Here is a 24,828-nt window from a genome sequence, read left to right as displayed (position 1 = left end):
GAGCATCATCACCAGAAACACCATACTATTTTCACCACAGGCCACTGCAGGCCAGCGGAAATCACAGAATAGCAGGCACTTGGCAAGCCTGCTTACCGGTCTCTACACCTGCTTGACCCTCAATAACACAAGGAAATAAAGTGTCACAACATTCACAATCTAAGCAGGTTCTGCAAGCTAGCAGTTGAAGAGTACCTTGGGGCAAGTCATCAGCATAAAAAAGACCCAGTCATTACTTCCACTGCTTACCCGCCTACCCACAGCCTGTCCAAAACTGAAGGCCCCCTCAAGTAGACTATTCCACCACCCTGTAAACAGACTGATCAATCAGGAAAAGGAGTATGAATTCAGGTAAAGCACAAAGCAATGTCACCAACCAACCTATAAAGCAAACAAAGTTGAAAAGGAAAAGAGAACTGGCTTTGGATGAAGCAGTAGCAAAAAGGAGAGCGAGTAGCGACTTGGATCACCACACTCTGTGCAGGAGGCAGACCCTAACCAAAAAATAGACAGGGGCTCGGCTGAGCAAAACTCCAGCGTGGAAGAAATGAACTGGGGAGAACCGGACTTTTGGAAAAGTGAGACCCCTCTAGAGGGGGCACCCAGCTCCGCTGCCCCACTCATTCATTGTAAGATAACTGGCAACTTCACTGCTGTAAGAACCCATGCTGCTGAAAGAAGGATTGAATCGCTGGCACCAATCCAAATAAACTCGGGGGGGCACATCACCCATCCACGATTTGCAAAATCCAGGAAGCACCGGAAAGAAAACCAGAGTGAATCTACCCGCCCCCCCCTCCTCTATCACCAACAGTAGTGATTATGAGAAAGCAGCCTATGAAAATAGATGCACCGAGCATAGCCAAGGTAGCCTCTACTCCCGCAATAGGAGCCCCCCATATTCTCGGACAAGAGAAAATCATAAGGAACACCTGCTCAGGACCCACCAAATACCACTGGACATCCAGCCCAGCTAAGCTACCTATTCTGGATTCAGAGATGGTAGCAATCGCGGAAAACCTAGAACAAGATTCCCAGCAAGGCGGCCCATTGTGTCAAAGCCACAAGCTCCACTCCTTTCTGATATATGAATGTGAAAGCGGGGAACAGGATCTCTGGGATACGGAACAGATTTTTCCAAATAGAACATCAAAGGTAGAAATAGTGATAGCTTCACAGAATGACCCCCATAAAGCAAACACAGCTGAAGGAGCTTCAAGCGGGGACCAAATGTCCAACTCACAGTCACAACCCCCGGCGGTAAGCAGGACAGACGAAATGTGGGCTGCATTCCTGAATTCAATGCAAGAAATGGTCATGGCTGTGCAGTTACACTCAAATAAAATGGACATCCAAGTAGACTTGTTAAATATAATGGCGGTATTTGTTTCCAGAATTGACAGCAAGCTAGAAAAACTAAATGGCTTAATAACAAGGGTGCCAGCTAAACAAACTAATGACTTTATCATCTGCTCCTGCAAGAAGGTGGTAGATAAACTATCTCAACTGCGGCTAATCCTAGAAGGAATACTAAAAGAAATTTGCTCCACCTGAAATGATGAACACATATATATCAACCCCCTCGCTACTAAGCTAACATCTGTACCGTTTGCACAGAAACAAGAGGAGATGCTCCACTCCCCTCAAATGCCCTCATCGTCAACCAAAAGAGAGAAAAGAATTTTGGCTGAAAGTAATACTTCAGCAAGCCTCAGTATGGAAACCTTGGCGAATCATTTTCCGTCACAAGCCGGCAACCAACCCCGGGAACCCAGAGAAACCCATAACTCGGATTTTATCAAAAAGAGAATGATAACGGGGAAGAAAAAGAAGGAAGTTTGCACGATCTCACCAACTAACTATCTCAAAAGCCACCGAAATCATCCCAAATGAACCAAGCAAGGACCACACGGCATCAATTGGAAGGTATAATAGAGATATCTCTGTGCACATAAGTACAAGTACCGACATAAAAGCAGACATAAAAAACATTCCTGATTTAGCAATGTACCACTTTGTCAACAAGGTCTCCTTTGAGGCTGCCCGCAGCAGTTGGCAAATATACGGACAAAAGAGCAAGCCCCCAAAGGGGTCAGCAGAGTAGAAAGCTAAATACCACTATGCCTGAGTAGCTCACCCAACTATCACAGGTCAATTTAAGCAGCAAGAGAAATTAACATGGTATTAGACTTTGTGAAGCTGGCTACAAGGAACAAAACAGGCATGCAGAGAAAAACAAGTCATTTCAAACTGGTACAAACAATTACGAACCAAATTACCAGCTGCTTTGGATTCCAGAATTCACCTCAAGGTACTCCACAGATGTTCTCAATCACTCTACTATTTTAAGACTCATAAAATCCCTTCTGGACCTACAGCATGTGCCCTCAGATGACATTGCTGCAATAAAATGTATTCAAGCAAGAGGCAACCAACATACGGACCCAACACTTACCTATCTTTTCAGTGCCGGACCTCCCCAAACAGATTATGGAGAGGAAGGACCTATTGAAATCCTGGGGTATTGAGGTGGTCATCTATAAAGGCGAGCGATATCCAACCCCTCAGTAGGCTCTCAACACCCGGAAATGCCTAAAGGCACGTGGTCTGTCTTGCCTGGAGCACACCCTGTCATCCATCACAGCAGTGTCACTGAAGAAATGATTAGTGAGAGGAGACCACCCAAGACTCCGTTGAGAGTTCAAATATGGAAAGAAGAAGGGAGGAAAAGAGTGGTTTTAGATCAGAGATCGCAGGCTGAAAGGGAATGGGCAGCGACGGCATCACCCCCAGGAGCGATGGGGTACAGCTGAATAGTTAAATAATAACCTTCACAAGGCGCATTAAACATCTGTTCGTGGAACCTAGGTGGCCTGCGGGCAAACATGGAGGATCCAGCAGTAACAACATTTTTTGGTTCTTTTGATATTATACTCATACAGGAATCCTGGGCGATGGAATCAATACCGTTAATAGGATTCACGGAATATCTCAGTCCAGCCACAAAAACCAACAGGTCTGGCAGGTCGAAGGGAGGCATAGCAATCTATATTAGCACACGCATCCTAGCAAAGATCTCAGAGCACAAGGAGGAAGATCTACCTTTTTAACTAGTCAGGCTTGATTGATGGGGAAAGAATATACAGGAACCACTGATCTTAGGCAATATATATATTAATCCCAAAAATAAAACAGTTGAAGCAAATAAGTTACTAAACCAACTGATAAGGATAAAAAGCACTGTACAATTGGCATAATGACTAATTTCGGGTGACTTCAATCTCTACCTATTCCACAACCCTGGTGAAGATCATATCCAAACAGTGGCAATGGCGCCCGGCCAAACCTTCCCAATAAAAAGCAGGAAAGACAAGTTAGGGGAGAGTTTTGTACGCACCTGTGAATCAGTAGGCCTCTTTGTGCTAAATGGTCGGAAGTCCCCCGACATTCCTCCAGCATGGACAAGATGCTCCGGAAAAACGGTTTCTCACCTAGACTACAAACTGGTAACTCCTGCTTTGTACACATTAGTGAGTGACTTCAGCATTATGGACTGCATGGAAAGTGATCACAAGCCACAGGTAATCAGGATTCGTTCATCACCATATAAAGCAGAGGAAGCAGTGGCCCTGGATGGGGTGATTAGCACTGAAAATCTAAAGTGACTTAAATGGTCATCCAATACTATTGAAAGCCAAGCAGAAGAGGCTCTACTAAGGCTAGAATCAATGGCCATGAGCGTGGCAAAATTGACAACGGTGTGGGAGAACTTTGCCACCGATCTTATAAACATAGACTCCTCAGGAAATACAAGAAAGGGAGTACAATTGAATTATAGCCAATGTTTACACTTACCGCAGCCAGCCCGCAAAAGGAAATCAGTTGTAGGTAAACTACTGAGGCAACTGTGTAAAGTCCCAGTCAATGAATCATTATTGGCCGCTTTGCGAGAGCAAAGGAAACTGCTTAAAAAGGAACTATGGACCTTTAAAAAACATCAGTAGGAGACCCTTTGGGCCAAACTACACTTTGCGTCCAAAACATCTGACTCCAAAAGATTTTGGAAAATCATGAATACAATGGATAAGGATCCAAAGGAAGGTAATAATGCAAACATAACAGAGGAAGCATGGGTGTGCCACTTAAAGTCTCATCTAAAAGAGTTGCTCAACGAAGAAGGACCGCAAACCCAGGAGTTCACTAAAAATCGGGAACCCGATGCTCCGGAAGTTTTGAAGATCATAGCATCAGAATAAATAAAAATCATCGGTAAGTCGCGAACTGACTGTGCACCTGGCCCAAACGGTTTTCCTCAGGCACTGTTTAAACAGGAAACAGAAGGATGGGTCAATTTCCTGCCAGCAATGTTCAATTGTGTGCTCACAACAGGAACCTGTAGAGGCTCTATAATCCACCCCGTATACAAGGGAGGGAACGCGGCTTCCACAAGCAATTACAGATTAATCAGTCTCTTAGATGTTGACCTCATATATTTCTCATCTTGTGTGCTAAAACACTTTTGGGGTCATTCCAACTTTGGCGGGCGGCGGAGGCCGCCCGCCAAAGTTCCCCAGTCGAAAGACCGCTGGGGTCATTTCGACTTTCCCGCTGGGCCGGCGGGCGACCGCCAAAAGGGTGCCCGCCGGCCCAGCGGGAAAGACCCTGCAGCAATGAAGCCGGCTCCAAATGGAGCCGGCGGAGTTGCACGGGTGCGACGGGTGCAGTGGCACCCGTCGCGATTTTCACTGTCTGCAAAGCAGACAGTGAAAATCCTAATGGGGCCCTGTTAAGGGGGCCCCACGACACCCGTTCCCGCCATCCTGGTTCTGGCGGTGAAAACCGCCAGAAACAGGCTGGCGGGAAGGGGGTCGGAATCCCCATGGCGGCGCTGCAAGCAGGCAAGCAGCGCCGCCATGGAGGATTCACTGGGCCAGGGGAAAACCGGCGGGAAACCGCCGGTTCCCCTTTTCTGACCACGGCTTTACAGCCGCGGTCAGAATAGCCCAGGAAGCACCGCCAGCCTGTTGGCGGTGCTTCCGCTGCCCTCCGCCCTGGCGGTCACAGACCGCCAGGGTCAGAATGAGGCCTTTAGAGACTTGGATTGCAGATAAAAACATTCTGGCCTTAAATCGAAGTGGCTTCACCAAGCACCAAGGAACGCTAACAAACCTTATGGCACTGGGACTGTTCACCAACAGAGCAAAAGCAACCAGGACTCCCACCTATTTGTGCTTTGTTGACTTTAAAGCTGCCTTTGATTGTGTCCCTTGTGGCAAACTGTGGGCCAAACTACAACTTTGGAGGTTACCACCTACTATTTTAAATACCATTTAAATGATTTACCCTGACACATGGGTGAAGGTTAAACTGGGGGGAGCCTCTCACCTATCTAGGGCAGTTAAAACAACAGTTGGTGTGAAAACAAGGCTGTGTATTGGCCTCAACACTCCTTAACTTGTACATAGCAGATCTTTCTGTCAAGTTAAATGATCAATCATCCCATTCCCCCTCCCTGGGCGGCCAACAACTATCTAATACGTTATATGCAGATGACCTATTACTAATTAGCAACACCAGAATAGGCATGCAAAAACTGCTAAACAAATTTCGGGGTATTCAAGAACAAATGAATTAGAAATCGACCATAACAAATCTAAAATGATTACTCTAAATCGCAGACCCACTAGCCAGCGTAAATGGTACTTGAATGGAAAGACCTTAGAGAAAGTAAGCTCATACAGATACCTAGGAGTCGTGGTCGAGGCCAGATGTAACTATGCCCTACAAAAAGAAGCAATAAAAAATAAGGTGCAGGAACTTGCTCACGCCTTTGGTAAGCTCTCAAATTCAATCTATGGTCATACTCTGAACCCATTGACAGCCATATTGAGAGCACAATTGCTGCCAACCCTCACTTATGGGGCCAAAATGATGAGGGGGATGGAGGTAGCTCTAAAGTATTAGCTTCTGATAAAGACGTATAAGCGTGTCTTTCACTTACCAGGGCATGCCTCCCCACAACAGGTCGGACTGGAATTTATGTTGGTCAAGTAGTCGCTAGCTGGTCCTATGGCATATATCAAATGCTGTTACAAACTGAGCCCGCTCCAAAAGGGTCATTAGCTTATCTAGTTTGGCAGGAAATAGCAGTTACAAAAGGTATCTGGAAAAGAGTAAAAGTATTTTGAACTTAGGTGAGGTATGGGACCAGTCGCTTCCCACTCCAGCTTTTAACAAAGCAGTGAATAAATCAAGTAAATTACTCAGCTGGCTAGAAGACAGGGAGGCTCTGGCTAAAAGGTCGCATGGTTGGCTGATTCTTAACTCATATAAAACTTTCAAAGAATCACCACTTACGGCTGCCCCCTACTCATGGAAAATCAAGCAACGCTTTCTAAGGCTCAGGCTGGGTGAACTTCCAACGCCTGACCTCATGCTGAAATAGAAGAAGGGGCCGCGAGTAGGCACCCATGAGTACCACCTATGTCATCTGGCAGAAGAAAACTTGGTGCATGTGGTCTGCATTTGCCCAGCTTTGGCTGTTGAAAGAAGATGTTTACTGAAAAAAGAACTAAATGGCTTAGGGATCAGATCCTGTAGACAAGCACTAACTGAAGCATTCAGTCCACGAAACACCATATTAAATATTAGGCTGGTTCCATTTTTTGAATTTTTTTCCTCCAGAATTTCATCTGCTGAAACAAGCCAGTGATAGGGAGGGCACCAATGGAAACAAAATCCTTCTACCACATATGAATACATCGAAGAATGGAAGGTTCCTAGGGAACATCACTGGGTATACAGCCAGCCTGGTAATAAAGTCTTGTACCAACAATCGGAATTAAGTAGGGGCAAAACAAATCTGTGGAATGTTTCATACTATTTTTACCTCATAACTTTTATTGTAATATAAATGTCTTATTGCACCAATATTGTTCTGTTAAATTTCATGTTGAAGGAATATTTTTTCTGGTTTTAATTAACTAATAAAAAAGACATTAATCATATCTATAGGGACACCTTGCCTCATCTATGTTTGAGAACAGCACTGCTCCCGAACCCGCACTGGATACTTCGTATCAATCATGCAAATTACCTGAGAGATAACACCCACACACTGCCTTGAATTGGGATGCCTTCCACATGACATCAGCCAGAACAAATGGTCTTAGAGGCTCTATTATTTCTGTACTTTTCTCCACAACTCAAGACAGCTATCACTCACTGGGCCCAATCGGTCCTCAGGGGAAACAAAATTATAATGTCGAAAATGTTGCTCACAATGTAGCCCACAATTAAGGTTTAGGTCTAAACAGTGGTAAGACCACAAGTAAAAAAGCGTTCTCATGAGGTAGATCATGTGTTAATGGTCCCCTAAATTATTCACCCATGTTTGTAATCACAAAGTGCTCCTCGTTTCTTGGGTAACTTGCATTCACAGACTGGTTTACCCCATTGCCTGAGTGCTGGTAAATTTTAGGACATCGCTGTACAGAAGAACCAGGCTCTAAGCTGGTCACTGATGAGTAGTGGGAGGGATAAGGGAAGGTGTGTGGGGTGAAGATTTCAGAGGTGGTGGATGGCGAGTATACATTTAGGTCCATTAGGTGACTAGGAACGGTTTGCTCCCATGGCTGATATGGGCATTGCTGTGTTCAGTCGATCTAGGTTTAGAAAGTGTTCTGTCCTAAACAGGGGATGGGGCTCTGGACTTAAACCGAAAGTGGAAATATGTATGTAAAGTCCACACCAGTGGTTCCCAACCTTTTGACTTCTGTGGACCCCCACTTTATCATTACTAGAACCCCCCCCCCCCCAGGACCCCCACTGAATCATTCTTGGAATCTGGGGACCCCCCACGGAGTCCTTACTGAAAGCTGGGGACCTAATCTGTTAATATTATTTAATTTTCTAACCAGTTGCAGACCCCCTGAGAAGGCTACGCGGACCCCTTAGGGGTCCCGGACCAGAGGTTGGAAACCACTGGGCCACACCACACAAGTCCCTTCACTAAGCTAAGGTATGTAAACGGTGCATAGATATTTCCATCATACTGCCTCATGCAGTGTTCTGTGTGAGGAGGGGTGCGAGGGAGATGCCCTGTAGCTCACCCCTCCACCACCCCACACTCCGCGGGGCCTGCGTGAGCCTCTGTTACGCCACTGATTAAACCTCCAAGTGTTTAAATTAAGTAATTCGATGTCGTTCTCGCCATGCCAGTTCAAACTAGGGCCATTTTCAGCGCAAACCTGTATGATGTAGAAGAAACATTCAATAAATGCCTACAACTAGGCATGGCTATCTACATAAAAAATAAATAAAATAAAAAAAACAATGATAAAGGTGAAGATACCTAAGCTTAAAAAACCTAGTGTGATGTTAGTGGAAACGGCACATCTCCAATGCCTAAAATTCCGTACAGAGCACGTTAGCTTTAATCCGGGTACCGCACGAGGGAGCTGTATGCAAGAAGTGTCTCTTCAGCGTGTAGGACTGAAGACATAACGTTTATGGCAAGCAAGCAGAACCTCTTTGGAAAATTAAATAAATGCTTCTATTAGCTTTACCTCAGATTACCTCTCAAAGCAATTGATGTTGTTTTTCTTTAAAAACTGCTTGTTTTACTTGTTTTTATTGTAGCCATTTATGTTTGTTTTGTCTTTACCGAGGTGTGCAGATTTGAGAAGCAGAATGTCTGTTCTATTATTTATAAAAGTAAGAGAAAATGTCATCAATGAGTCATAAATTGAAAGAACAAGTGCCCCGAATGCTCCGTTCTGCCTTTTTTGTTGTTTGCTCCAAACAATGGACTCCAGTAATTGTATTTTCAACCATAAAATAGACTGCAGTGAAACGATTTCTACCTGCTTTCCTATCTATCTATCTATCTATCTATCTATCTATCTATCTATCTATCTATCTATCTATCTATCTATCTATCTATCTATCTATCTATCTATCTGCCTCCTCTCTCTGTCTCTCTTAAAAACATAATTATCATCACACAAACTTGCACAGCACTGGAGCAGTTAGCGATGGACAATTCCATGTAACAATGCAATCTAACTTTACTTTTCATAAACAATCTTACATTAATATTTCCAGCAGTAGGTCATCAAATCACCCATTCCAGGGCTTCATTGGCATTTCATCATCCTGACATACTTCACAATACATAGGAAAAATGTACTCATTGTGTCCTGGCACTTTAAGGTCTTTTGCATGTTTTTTTCCAGGTTATGCCAATGAGATTACAGCTTTCCAGAATTGTTTAGTTGGCTGACATCATGCATGTTATGATAGCATGTTATGCTAGCTCTAGCTGCCTTGAGAACAGACTTAAGTTAGATTGCCCGCCGTTATCTGACGGGGTGACAACTGGTACCTCCCACCTGGGTATTACTTCTCTGACAAGGAACGATGCTGCTGCTCTGGTGTCGCAGTGCACACAAGGATTGGTTTTGATCCATATAGAGTATGATCAAACCACTCCAATCAGATAGCGATAGAACACCTGTCGATCATGTCAATAAAGTCGATGTGTAACATCCTGAAAGGCCCCGTTGGTCTTGGGATAGTTGGTGACGCAACCTTGAGAGTAGGTTTTGGTGAGTATAATTGGCATACGGAGCATCCATTAAAATATATCATCATGGTTTCTGTAAGTTTGGGGATAAACCAGTCACTCTGAAGTTCTGCTATCATGTTGTCTTTGAATGTGTGTGTTGGTAAGTGTGACTGGGACAAGGCTGTGTTGGCTAAGCTCTGTGGCATGACTGGTTTTCCTGTGGGTGCGTGTCAGTATATGAAGTCATCTGCAATCTGCGCTCATCCCCTGGCTACCCATCACTTCTTCTCGCCAGGCAGTGCTGTTTCCTGCAACTCCCTCAAGTACAATCCTGCTGTTTCTGTGTAAGGCTTGTCCTCTGGGGGTCCCATCTTGGTTACCTGATGTAAGGGGAGAACACTTGCTCCCTTAGTCGTAACATAAGCTGCCTTTTTTGCACATTTATCAGCAAATGCATTTCCCTGGGATATGAAGTCCTTGCCCCCGATATGAGTGTCACATTTTACCATGGCCATGCGTTTTAGGCAGGTGCAGTGTGTCGATAAGTAGCTCTAGGAGGTCCTGGTGTGCAACTGATTTCAGAAACCCTCACCTTTTCCACCTTACTATGCTTGAGTGCACTGTGGTGGTGACATAGACTGAATCGGAGTAAATGGTTACTGTCTTCCCCCATCTTTGGGTGAGGGCTTTCAGTGGTACTGTCAGCTCTGCCGCCTGTGCTGGGAGGTGGGGGGAGAAGAGTTAACTGTGCTGTGACTTGCAGTTCTTAATGAGGGTGCCTAGCTACAAGACATTACTACTTCTCTCTTTATGTGTCTTACCCCAATCTCTTGATCTATCATTGAGGAACAATCGATGAACCGTGCCTCATTACATAGCTTGGGATCCTCCTCTGCCTGGGTAATCCCCTAGGGGTGTGGTGTATGTTGAACAGTCATTAACCTCCTCCCCCTCTTGAACCTCATGGGCTAGGAAGGTGGCTGGCTTTACTAGATGGCACCGTTTTAACTTTAGTGATGATCTGGAGAATATCAGTTTGCAGCCCACAACCCTTTGTGTAGTCAGCATGCTCTTGCTCTTTTGTATGACCGCAAACACTGAGGGCCTCATTACGACCCTGGCGGGCGGCGGAGGCCGCCCGCCAGGATGCCGCCCTCCAAAATACTGCGCCGCGGTCAAAAGACCGCGGCGGGTATTACAAGTTTTCCCCTGGGCTGGCGGGCGGTTGCTGAAAAACCGCCCACCAGCCCAGGGGGAAAACGACCTTCCCACGAGGATGCCGGCTCGTAATCGAGCCGGCGGAGTGGGAAGGTGCGACGGGTGCAGTGGCACCCGTCGCGTATTTCAGTGTCTGCAAGGCAGACACTGAAATACTTTGCGGGCCCTCTTACGGGGGCCCCTGCCGTGCCCATGCCATTGGCATGGGCACGGCAGGGGCCCCCAGGGGCCCCGCGACCCCCCCTACCGCCATCCTGTTCATGGCGGCTTTCCCGCCATGAACAGGATGGCGGTAGGGGGGGTCGGAATCCTCATGGCTGCGGAGCGCGCTCCGCAGCCATGGAGGATTCACACGAGCAGCGGAAAGTCAGCGGGAGACCGCTGACTTTCCGCTTCTGACCGCGGCTGAACCGCCGCGGTCAGAATGCTCGTGGGAACACCGCCAGCCTGTTGGCGGTGCTCCCGTGGTCGGTGGCCCTGGCGGCCACCGGCCGCCAGGGTCAGAATGACCCTCTAAATGTTTTGCATACAGTGTCAGTGGTGCCACCATCACAATGGACTTGCTTTTGTCGAAGGCAAAGGCCACTGCCGCTAGCTCATGCTCATATGGGAAATTACCCTGCATGGCTGAGTATAAGATCCTGCTGTAGTACACAAGAGGTTTGTGTCCCAGGGGATATTTTTGTGTGAGGACTGCTGACATGACTCGCCTGTTGCTGTGTCTGAATAAGGAGAATTCCTTCTAATAGTTGGGTGTCCCCAACACGGGGGAGTGTGTTATCTCTCTTTTGAGCTTGCAGAAGGCATTGTGCATCTCAGGAGTCAAAGACCCACTGCAATGTGTAGTTGAGACTTGATTGGGTAACCCCAGGGGTTCAGCAGATCATTGTCCCATCATCTGAGAAATGAATGGTCATTTTTAGTTTGTCCATTAAGTCTCTTTCCAGAAGATACATTGTAGAAGAGGGGTGATATAGCAGCTGTCCATTCACGCAGCTGCCTCCCACGTCTGTCTCCAGGGGTTTTGTGTAAGGAACCCTGATGATTGTGTCCGAGAACCGCTGAGTGTCCATGGAGTCTTTGGATAGGGGCACAATCCCTTCCATTAAGTATGAATTTGTTGCCCCTGCCTCAATTAGAAGGCTGTAGGGAATGTTATTTACTAGTACTGTCACAGTGGGTTCCTCCTCAGCTTGTCGAGTCACTGAGAACATGGGACATGTGAGAGTGAGTGCACGTGTGTCATCCATCCAACAGAGGACTGACCCTTGTTGGCTCCGTGGCTTATCTGGTACTGGGAGTGGTGCGGGGATTGTGACATGGTCCTGGCTTTGGGAGTCCTCTATACTACTTCCCCAAACCCTCCTACTATATGTTTTAACTTTTCCAAACCTCTGCAGCAGTACCCTGATTGGTGCCACCACCTTCTGCGTCATTGCGGCCACAGCTGTTCTGACCAGGACCGCTTGCTCCCAGCTCAGGGATTTTGCAGGAACGTGCTGGTTCCGCCTCAACCATTTCTTGTTGCCTCTCTTTTCTTCTTTTCTTCTTTCCTTGATTTGCCTTCTTTCCCACCTTACAAGGCACTGCTGCATGTAGGGGAAATTCTCCATCCCATATCTGATGCAATCCTCTGCTATAGCCATGTCCTCAGGCTCAAATGACCCTTCCCTAGGACAGGACCAGTCAAATTGCTTCCCCTCCATAGTCCAATCTGCTAGCAAATCACAGAATGGACGCGCAAAGATTCCTCTTTCTTCTTGGGCGACTGTCTCTTTTGACATCAGCCTAAAGTTGTTATGCCTTCTGACCTGGCAGTTTCCACTCTCGTCGCTGGATCCCGGAGAACTGGTACTCCTTTCCCCACCCCTGCTAGATGAACCACTGTCTAGAACTGCTATGAATCTCGCTGTCACTCGTGTATGTTTGCCAGAACCAGTGGGAGTGCGTGTCTTCGACACCACAGAGGTTCGATGGGCTGAACTCGACAGACATGGGGTCGAACAATGGGGAGCTCTAGCGCTGAGCTGGGGTGGTGCTTGAGCCTGCTGGCCTTTTATTCTGTCATGTCTAGATCTAACAGTTCACTGTTTGGTAGGGGCTCATTCAGCTCCTTTAACCGAGGGATTGCTGTAACCCAATGGGGGATGGCAGGCATCGAGGAGGGCACCCTAATTCCTGCATATGGCAGAGGAGATTTGGATGCCTTGCATGTTGACTGTGGGGTAGTGTTGTTGGTCTGGGCCCCCTCGAAGATGGCCCATAATTCTAATAATGCTTCTCTCCTGTTCTTCTTTTGCCCTGCGTATATATTCTGTATGTGTGTTCTTGTTTGTTCAATTATGTTAGTGTCAGAAGTTCCCTCTTTTGGTCAAGGAAACATGTGTACCTTAGTGTGTGTGTGTGTAGGAGGCTGGCCTGGTTTGTAGTGGTACCAAGGGGTACTTACACTCTGCACCAGGTCCAGTTATCCCTTTTTAGTGTAGAAGAGGTGTCTAGCAGCTTAGGCTGATAGAAAAGGGTAGCTTAGCAGAGCAGCTTAGGCTGAACTAGGAGACGTGTAAAGCTCCTACTATACCACTGGTGTCATATGCACAATATCATAAGAAAACACAATACACAGGTACTTTATTGTTATGACAATATGCCAAAAGTATCTCAGTGAGTACCCTCATTATGAGGATAGCAAATATACACAAGATATATGTACACAATACCCAAAATATGCAGTAATAGCAATAGAAATCAATGCAAGCAATGTACAGTCACAATAGATTGCAATGAGAGCACATAGGTATAGGGGCAACACAAACCATATACTCCAAAAATGGAATGCGAATCACGAATGGACCCCAAACCTATGTGACCTTGTAGAGGGTCGCTGGGACTGTAAGAAAACAGTGAGGGTTAGAAAAATAGCCCACCCCAAGACCCTGAAAAAGTGGGTGCAAAGTGCACCTTAGTTCCCCAGAGAGCACAGAAGTCGTGATAGGGGAATTCTGCAAGGAAGACCAACACCAGCAATGCAACAACGATGGATTTCCAGACGAGAGTACCTGTGGAACAAGGGGACCAAGTCCAAGAGTCACACTCAAGTCGTGAGTGGGCAGATGCCCAAGAAATGCCAGCTGAGGGTGCAAAGAAGCTGCCACCGGATGGTAGAAGCTGTGGATTCTGCAAGAACGAAGAGGACTAGGAACTTCCCCTTTGGAGGATGGATGTCCCACGTCGTGAAGAAGCTTACAGAGGTATTTCCATGCAGAAAGACCGTAAACAAGCCTTGCTAGCTGCAAGGGTTGTGGTTAGGGTTTTTGGATGCTGCTGTGGCCCAGGAGGGACCAGGATGTTGCCAATTGCGTGAGGAGATAGAGGGGGCACTCAGCAAGACAAGGAGCCCACTCAGAAGCAAGCAGCACCCACAGAAGTGCCAGAACAGGCACTATGAAGAAGAGTGAACCAGAGCTCACCCAAAGTCACAAAAGAAGGTCCCACGACGCCAGAGGACAACTCAGGAGGTCGTGCACTGCAGGTTAGAGTGTCGGGGACCCAGGCTTGGCTGTGCACAAAGGAAATCCTGGAAGAGTGCAAAGGAGCCGGAGCAGCTGCAAATCACGCAGTACCCAGCAATGCAGTCTAGCGTGGGGAGGTAAGGACTTACCTCCACCAAACTTGGACTGAAGAGTCACTGGACTGTGGGAATCACTTGGACAGAGTTGCTGAGTTCCAGGGACCACGCTCGTCGTGCTGAGAGGGGACCCAGAGGACCAGTGATGCAGTCTTTTGGTGCCTGCGGTTGCAGGGGGGAGATTCCGTCGACCCACGGGAGATTTCTTCGGAGCTTCTAGTGCAGAGAGGAGGCAGACTACCCCCACAGCATGCACCACCAGGAAAACAGTTGAGAAGGCGGCTGGATCAGCGATACATGGTTGAAGTAGTCGTCTTTGCTACTTTTTTGCGGTTTTGCAGGCGTCCAGAGCAGTCAGCGGTTGATTCCGTGGCAGAAGGTGAAGAGAGAGATGCAGAGGAACTCTGATGAGCTCTTGCATTCGTTATCTAAAGAATTCCCCAAAGCAGAGACCCTAAATAGCCAGAAAAGGAGGTTTGGCTACTTAGGAAGGAGGATAGGCTAGCAACACAGGTAAGAGCCTATCAGAAGGAGTCTCTGATGTCACCTGCTGGCACTGGCCACTCAGAGCAGTCCAGTGTGCCAGCAGCACCTCTGTTTCCAAGATGGCAGAGGTCTGGAGCACACTGGAGGAGCTCTGGGCACCTCCCAGGGGAGGTGCAGGTCAGGGGAGTGGTCACTCCCCTTTCCTTTGTCCAGTTTCGCGCCAGAGCAGGGCTGGGGGATCCCTGAACCGGTGTAGACTGGCTTATGCAGAGATGGGCACCATCTGTGCCCATCAAAGCATTTCCAGAGGCTGGGGGAGGCTACTGCTCCCCAGCCCTGACACCTTTTTCCAAAGGGAGAGGGTGTAACACCCTCTCTCTGAGGAAGTCCTTTGTTCTGACTTCCTGGGTCAAGCCTGGCTGGACCCCAGGAGGGCAGAAACCTGTCTGAGGGGTTGGCAGCGGCAGCAGCTGCAGTGAAACCCCGGGAAAGGTAATTTGGTAGTACCCGGGTCTGTGCTAGAGACTCGGGGATCATGGACTTGTCTCCCCAATGCCAGAATGGCATTGGGGTGACAATTCCATGATCTTAGACATGTTACATCGCCATGTTCGGAGTTACCATTGTGACGCTATACATATGTGGTGACATATGTATAGTGCACGTGTGTAATGGTGCCCCCGCACTCACAAAGTCTGGGGAATTTGCCCTGAACAATGTGGGGGCACCTTGGCTAGTGCCAGGGCGCCCACACACTAAGTAACTTAGCACCCAACCTTTACCAGGTAAAGGTTAGACATAAAGGAGACTTATAAGTTACTTAAGTGCAGTGGTAAATGGCTGTGAAATAACGTGGACGTTATTTCACTCAGGCTGCAGTGGCAGGCCTGTGTAAGAATTGTCAGAGCTCCCTATGGGTGGCAAAAGAAATGCTGCAGCCCATAGGGATCTCCTGGAACCCCAATACCCTGGGTACCTCAGTACCATATACTAGGGAATTATAAGGGTGTTCCAGTATGCCAATGTGAATTGGTGAAATTGGTCACTAGCCTGTTAGTGACAATTTGGAAAGAAATGAGAGAGCATAACCACTGAGGTTCTGGTTAGCAGAGCCTCAGTGAGACAGTTAGTCATCACACAGGGAACCCATACAGGGCACACTTATGAGCACTGGGGCCCTGGCTGGCAGGGTCCCAGTTACACATACAACTAAAACAACATATATACAGTGAAATATGGGGGTAACATGGCAGGCAAGATGGTACTTTCCTACAGTGTGTGCCATTTGTGTCAAAACATGTAAATGTTTTTAAGCCTGTGTGGGGAATCTGTTTTGCATGTACTTTATTGATAAGTTTGGCAGTTTTTAGGGGACGGTTACACTTCTAGCTTTTTAAAATTATTTTTTTAGGAAATCTTTAAATATACACATCTAATCTTCCTGTTTTTAGTGAATCTTCAGTTTTGCTCTGGTAATGGGGATATATATATACACAGGGATCACTAGTTCTACTTGAGTAATGGGGTAATATATACATGGGGATTGCTAGATTTCATGAGCTCAGCATTATTTATAGATGCATCAACATATACATTTAACAGACACAAATAACAAAGTATATGAAGGGTCACAACCTGGAAGTGCAATTGGTAATTCAAACTTCATGAAATTTTGCATCAAAATAGCAAGCCTTACTTTGGTATTAAATAGCAATTTGTGAGAATTAGCAATGCCTTCATAGCACATTGACGCATCAACAAAACACAATACACAAGACAAAACACAGTTTCATCAAATTTGACAGCGCCACAATATCAAAACAACATCATGTTTTGACTGGAAAAAAAGAAAACTGACAAAGCACAAAGAGTGATGTCTTTGTCAAAAATACCTTAGCCCGCTCATAGTGCATGCTATCCTGTGACCAGGTGAAGCTCTGCAGTACATAGGACTAAGTGAGCCTGATCAGCTTCTGGGCAAAGATAACAACAATTTATGAGGAGAACAAAAGGATTAACTCGACAAACTAGACCCTCCTTGGCCAAACATAGGCTATTCCTAACCTCCTAGATCCCAATCTTTTCTTCGGTTACGTCAGAATCACACCCTATATCACACCCAGGGGTCATGGGAACCATCTGTATCACACCCAGTGGTCCGAGAGCACTTCTTTCAGACTCCATGAAAGAAAAAGGTGACTTCCGTGAAGTACACTTTTTCCCTAATTTTCCATATGCCAAATGCTGGGACTAAGGCTCTGATGTAACCTCCTACCCTTCTGACAGAGGCTTCAGGATGGACCTCCGCCACGTGGATTCAGCATAACTTCCAATCAATTCCAGCATCTGCTCACCTTTTCTTGTTGCACAAATTTGAATCTGTCCTGGCAGAGCCCTGTCTGTTGCTCACAGACAGGTCAGAGGAACCAATAAGTTCCTATCTGGCTAGCTAAAATGTTGCTCAAATGTGAATTTATCTTGAAAACAACAAAAGACAAGAGGCATTTGGCAATACAGGAGTGGTTAATTTAATTAAAAATTATAGCCAGGAGAACAGTTACAGAACCAGGGTCTGAGGACTGTCTCAAAGTACATGTGTGCCGCGCAGTGTTTTATACATTTCTTTGGGTACAATAAAAAAATTACAGCATTCTTTTTGGGGTGAAGAATGAACAGTTGTCATGGAGTCATAAATAAGGTCCTGAAAAAAAATGCAGGTGGGCCTCAACCTTGCGTGGACGCGATCTGGGCCAGCCGGTAACGTGTCCAGATGTCGGCCTGAGAGGAGCGTGATCGCTGTGTGTTACAATGCATGCTATGTTCTGCTCCGCTGTGTGTTCCTAACTTCATGTGGCATCTGACTTTACGGTGTTTAGGAATTTTATGTTGGCCAATCTCCTGGGACCATTGTGGTGTTGCTGCCTAGCTTTGATCTGAGATTCCTGTTTGCAAGTTTCTGTACCTGTTATGTGCTGTGCCATCTGTGACCTGTCAGTCAGTAATCTCAGACCTTGGTCTCAAAGCCTACCTGACCATGTGTCTTGGAGTTGCGGTTGATGGAGAGTTCATTTCGGGTGAGTTAGCTAATAGTGATGAGATTTCGTTGGTATATGTGATCATGTCATGTGCACATTGACATCAACTTTCCCAATATTAACACAGTTAATGGTTATTAATATTATGATGTACTGCTAGTGCATATGTATGAGCTGTGCACTAAAATAAAGTGCTGCACTCAATATACAGTAAGACCTGGCATTCCATGTGCAGTTTCCCCTGACTTTTTGTCCTTGTTTCCTCCTGTTTTGCTGAAATCAATTTAGCTGGATTTAGGACTCTGGACACTTACCCCTGCTGACCAGTGCTAGAGTGCATGTGTTCTCTCCCTAAAACATAGTAATATTGGCTTATCCACAATTGGCATATTTTAATTTACTTATTAGTCCCTAGTAAAGTGCACTACATGTGCCTAGGGTGTGTAAATTGAATGCCACTGGAAGGGGGGTGCAGCTCTGATTGAGCCACCCACTTTAGTAGGCCTTCAAACATGGCTCAGTCCTGCCATTGCAGAGCCCGATTGTGCAGTTTTAAACTGCCATATCAACCTGGTAAGTTAATACGCTTGCCTGGCTCGAATCTTCTATTTAATACATATAAATCACCCCTAAGGTAGTTCCTGGACAGCCCCAAAGGAAAGGTACAGTGTATTTAACAAAGTACAACATGTACCTTTAAGTGTCCCATGCCTAGGTAGTGTTACATCAATTTTCCACTACTGTAAGGCCTAGCTCTCTCATAAGTTAACATTGGGATCACTTTATTACATTTTAAACATGTCATTTATAATTGGTACCAGATAGATATTTCGCCTTTGGTGTCTGGACTCACAATTTCAAATCACAACTTACGGTAAAGTTGGGTTTTTAGCTGCATGTCTGAAAATGCCAATTTTAGAAAGAGGCCATTTGCTTACTTTTACCGTTCCATGCCTCGGCCTGTCTCTGAATATACGTCTGCGTTGGTAACAGTTGGGCTCTTGTACATTCATTTCAGACAGCCACACATAAAGGGCGCTGAGGTGTCCCACTTCCATCCTGATGACCCATCACTAGGCTGATGGGTCTTCCTTGGCAGGATGGGAGGGAGGAGTTGACACTTGCACCTGAATAGGGCTGTGCCTGTCCCCACACAAAGAGCTGCATACCCCCTGTTGAATGTCTGGAGGCAGGGAAGGAGGGGCACGGACCTTGTGCACTTCAAGGCCTCTCTTTGAAGTCTCCCTCACAACTAGATATACAACTGGACCCCATACCACACCAAATCTGTACACTTCTGGACATCATGACATTCTGCCAGGAAGAAGGACTGCTGTGGTGCTGAAAGGACTGTCACTCTGCTTGACTCTGCTGGACTTTGCTGGACTCCTGCTTTGCTGTGCCTGCCCTGCTGCCTGCTGGCCTCCTTGCCAGGGAGTCAGAAGGACTAGACCTGAATCTTTACATCCGCAGAGCTAAAGTGACTCCAAGAGCTTGCTTGCTTGCCACCTGTTCTGAAGTCTCAAGGACACCGAATTCTTCACTAACTCCTACTACGTCTGCTAGACTGTGCCAACTGTGAGTCCCATACTGCCAAGTGGTACCAATCCAGTCCTGGGCCCTTGAAACTTGTGTTATGAGAAAATCCAAGCATCACCATCACTGGGATGATTGGAACAGCTGCATCTCCCCTCACTGCCTACACATAGTTGTTGCCACTGAGGAGGAGGACTTGCATGGCGGATTGCGCAGTGCAGGACCACTAAATCACCTCCAGCCTCATTGCATCACCTTCGCAACGCGAGCTGTGTGGATCAACGATGATGCACTGCCTTCATCGCAAAGGGTACAATGCTGCACCCCTGCTCGGAGATTGACAACTGCATGGTTCGACAATGAAGCATCCCTGGAATAGGCAGATCACCTTTGCATCATCTCCTCTGCTTCTCACATCGGATCTTCGACATTGGCGGAACACTCCACACAAGGTATTGTCTTAGAAGGATAAGGTTAGTCCCTGTAGCTGGCCTGTGCTCCATCGTGGTTGGCTTTAACTTTGGATTTACGCCAGTTTAGTGCAACCAGGTAGCCCCTGTTGGCACTTTAAGCTTTTAAGCTCTGCAGTTGCAGACAATCTTTAAAAAATCATATCTCAACTTCTACCTACTGAATCTTTGTCATTTTGGTCCTGTTCCGAACATTAAATTTGGATCTATTGTTCTAATCTGGTGTGGTTTATTTTTGAATGGTGTTTTTTGCTGCTTTACTGTTTTAATTTAAGTGTTGCACAAATAATTTACACATTGCTTCGGAAGTAAGACTGACTGCTCTGTGCCAAGCTACCAGAAGGTGAGGACAGGTTAATTTATGGTGAGTAACTGACTTTCCCTGACTAGGATTGTGGTCCCTACTTTGACAGGGTGCATGCTTCTGCCAACTAGAGACCCAACTACTAACACATATACTTATCATAAACCTTTGAAGGTAAAATTCAAGATAAACTACCATGATGTCTGCTGTATCAATGATTTGTGATATTGAAGACTGTTGAAGGAACACTCTGTGTTGCTCTGCTATTTGGTGCCACTTCTTGATCTTTTTAGTGTGCTACAATGTTGCTAACCCCTCCTGCTATGACACGTCTATGATTGATAATTGGGCTTCCAGACCCATTGGTGACTTCAGAGGAGCAGACCCATGATGGGCACCACCGTTGCATACCCCCATTTCTCAGATACTCTTAGTTACATTTCCCTAGCCCCCAGAGTTGTGGATATAGCTGGCCCTGTGTGAAGAAAGAAAAAAAGGATAGGTACCTCCCACATCAGCCTGTGCCATAGACACATTAGTGGGATATAGTTTGGTGGACAGCAGGCCTCACTGACAATTTACCAGCGGCGGCTTTTCTGCAATGGTGTCACCCCACTGGCTAAGAGCCAGCAGCTGAAAAATAAAACACTAGATTATCATTGTTTTGTTTTTCAGCTGCTGGCTAAGGCAATGTGTGCAGGGAGGGGCTGGGCCATGGGAGGGAAGAAGACATGCACACTTAGGTTTCTTCAATCACAATGTGTTGCACAGCCGGGCTGGAGAGACAGCAAAGACTCTAATGCACTGCTGAGCAGCAGACCAAGTGTCTCAGACCAATCCTGACACTGCTCTTATGCAAGGTATAGCATTAGAGCAGCACAAGAATTGCGTGGGGAGCATATGCTTGTGTCCCAGGGACTGCTGGGACACCATCAGGAGCCAGAGAGAAGAGGAGCGAGGCAGCCGACAGGGTCAACGGCAAGACAGGTACATTTTTTTATTTTTAATATTTCCCCAGTCTCATCACTCCCCGCCCCAATGAGATTTGCAGCAGCCACCAATGGAATTTACAGGTTTTTGTTAGGTGCTTGTTGCATTTCCATACTTTTCCACAATCACCAATAAGAACTTATATTAATTGAGCTTTATTATACCATAATATTGTATAACATATGTGGATAAAAATTGTAAAGATCATAATAGAAATACTAGTAAAAGCAAATAAAATGAATGTAAACAACATGAAAATATGAACCAATCTGGCTAGAAGGCAAATCTTATCCTACATTAAATCACAATGGATCTGCACAAACATATAAAATGTTTCCACATGTCTTAGTATGGCTGAAGTGATGGGGCCGCTGAATTATCAGTGGGGAAATGTGCTTGGATGAGCACCACTCCAAAGTGCACAGCTCCTGGCTTCATCCCCTTATGGTATATACAAAGTTATATAATATTGTGCTCTGTGTCAATGGTTGCCTAGCTTCAATGCCTTAGCAAGCTTTTGCAGTGAGTGGGTGCATGGCAACCATTTGTTTGGTGAGCACACCAGGTAACTCATTGATCCATTCTTTCTGCTAGTGCCCAGCTGCTAAAGTGGGGCTATAAATCTTCTACTCCTGTGTGGTCTGCGCAGACGCACAATGCAGAACCTGGTATGGTATTGCAAAGCAACAATGGCCATTGATATTAGAGTTATGTAGAATTAACAAAAGCATTCCTGCAAGAGAATTTAGCTGGGCTAGACTTATCATAGTTTTATGACAATATGAACAGAAAAATGTTGTCGGTTCTCTAAGCTCAGACATGAAAACTGCAGTCAAAGAGGGTTGGTAGTGAGATGCTATACCAGCCCCTACTGTAAATAATGATGTGAAATATTAAACTCCTCCCCACATGAGAGTGTATACCACACCGCAACTAGGCCACTACACAGCAGCAGCCATTCATGATGGTCTATTATTAAGCTTCTTGCAAACCACTTTTTCATAGCCACAGATTATCTGAAGGAAATTAACTATAATATACTATATTAAAGTTCTAGTGTATTGTAAAAAGCTATGTAAAATTATGTTCTCCATCACAAATATTGAATGAAAATGATTACACTAGTATGCCTGTAGTCCACTCCTCCAATTCATGATAAATTACTTGTTGTGTGCAATTGAAGTATAGAATGATGCAAGTGTGTGAATAAATATGAAAAAAAACAACACAATTATTTCCAAAGCTTTACTTCTTGTAGCTCACTTAATTAACTCTTAATCATAAAGGTGGCTTTACTAATTGCATGCATTTTCCTATTTTTATACTCTCACTATCTCCCTCACAATTTTGACTAAGGCATCAACTTCAGTTACTCTCATACACACAGCTAAAGTTGGGTAGTGTCTCAAATAGAAAGTCTTGGCACCTTGTAGTAGAATGAAAAATTAACATTAGATGACCTAATAGGGCTCCCACCCCACTGTCTAAAACTGCCCCTGAGGACTATTGTGAGCCTTTCAGAAACATGAAGGTCCCACACCTCTACTGTGCCCTAGAGGTGGAGTATAGGAGGCAGATTGTAAATGAGATTAAGAACTGCATCTTCACAAAATAAGAACATTCCATTCAGTTTGATTAGAGTCAATAATGAGAGTTCAGTTATATTTCAAGATTTTATTAAATCATTAGTTCAACATTTTCTTTGTTAGGGAATCATTATTCTCAATAAAATTACAGAACAAAACATATAGCGTATCCCATAAAATTATAAAGCCTATTCTATTCTAATTTCATTATCAATCGAACCCAGAAAGAGCTTCGTCTCAGATGTGAAAGCATTTAGGGCCAGATGTATCAAAATATTTTGCACTCTCAAACGGCGAAATCGGCCGTTTGCGAGTGCAAAATCGTGGTCTGCAATGCATCAAAGGCAAATTGAGATTTTTCGCAGAATGGTATTTTGCACATGCAAAATACCATTGTCTGCAACCAGGTGGTAACCTGGTGCAAAATTTAAAAATGCAGTAGAACTGCATTTTTTAATTTAATATGTAAAGCACACATGCCCTTTTGGCATGTGTGTATTTTACATGGTAAAAAAAAAAAATTGGGGTGCAGGAGAGGGGGCCTTAGGCCCCCAGCACCCTGGCCTTTTGCATTTCCCAAATTGCGATTTCTGGTTCAGAAATCGCAATTTAGGAAATGCAAAAAATTTGCAGCTATGGGCCAAAAGCCCCATAGCTGCGAATGGGGCCAGTATCGCGATTTGCCATTCGGTAATTGCATTTGCGATTTTTAAGAAATCGCTATTACCGATTCGCAAATGTGATACATGGCCCTTTGCGAGTCGGTAATAGCGATTTCTTAAAAATCGCAATTACCGAATCGCAATGGGCCAGATTCATACATCTGGCCCTTAGTTCTCTAATAGAGCATTTCATAGGAAAAGAGTCTGAGAAGTTCTGGAGAGTATCTCAGCAAATAAGTTTAGGTAGAATAATGTTGGTCTCAGAATGAATCCAAAACACATTCTGCCTGCCATCTCTCAAGGAATGCATCTCTCTGTCTAGTCTGAAAACATGCTTTGATACATTTTATACTGCAACAATTTATAAAACTTGGGTAAAAAATCTTCAGCTCTGTCCAGGCACAGCATGATGTCTTCATGTGTACAGGACAGCTTCCATGAAGTTTTAACAAAGAACATTCTAAACAGAGGATACATTTAACTATTATCAAAAGCAGGATGAAACATTCTGATTCTTCTCATCATTTGGTGACTAAAAGTCAAAAATAAGATATGTATGATACAAGATGATCTCACTCATACACTTTTTTGACAATGCCTATTCATGAAGAAGCAGTTTTTAAGATTAATCTCACATTGCAGTAATTCTTCTCCTATGTTCAATGGTAAGGGAATAAAGCTTTAACACTCTGTTTGTTTACATGTAGCCATAAAATATCTGTGTCATGAAATTGTATACCTATGACCATGACACAGGTCAAAACCAACAACCAAATACATGATGTTGTGGAAGCATCAAATGCAAAGCCACATTTACGTGCAGTATTAGCTTAAGGGCTACAAAAGCCCTTCCGTACCGGTTGATAATATAATGCTTTTATTCTTATAAAAGATTCTCTATCACATACAGCTAAAGTTGGATGCAATCCCACACAGAAAGTCTTGGCACCTTCTGGAACAATGCAAACTTAACATTAGATGATCTAATAGGCCCCACATCCCACTCTCTAACCTCCTTTTCTTGTATTCTGCTTCAGCTGAAAAGGGGCTTTCTGGTTAGTAAGTATTTAATGTTGATGAAACTTGCAAAAGGCAGTGCAAGGTTGTTTCTGATTTTCTCGTTAAAATTTGACTTTTCCTGCTCTTTAGTTCAGTCAAACCTGCTGCATAATTTGTCCATTCCACTGTTGCTCAATTCTAGAGCCCAAAGTATGATTAACCACAATATATCTATTTCCAATGTCTATTTACAGCATTCAGTTAATTCTAGACAAAACCACTGCTTGTGAGATTAAGTACCATTATTAGTTCCACAAGCAGGCATTTGTTGTGAATTTTCTAAAGGCCA

The sequence above is a fragment of the Pleurodeles waltl genome, chromosome 10 (assembly GCF_031143425.1).
Source record: "Pleurodeles waltl isolate 20211129_DDA chromosome 10, aPleWal1.hap1.20221129, whole genome shotgun sequence".
NCBI lineage: Eukaryota > Metazoa > Chordata > Amphibia > Caudata > Salamandridae > Pleurodeles > Pleurodeles waltl.
Note: the sequence above shows the minus strand (reverse complement) of the source record.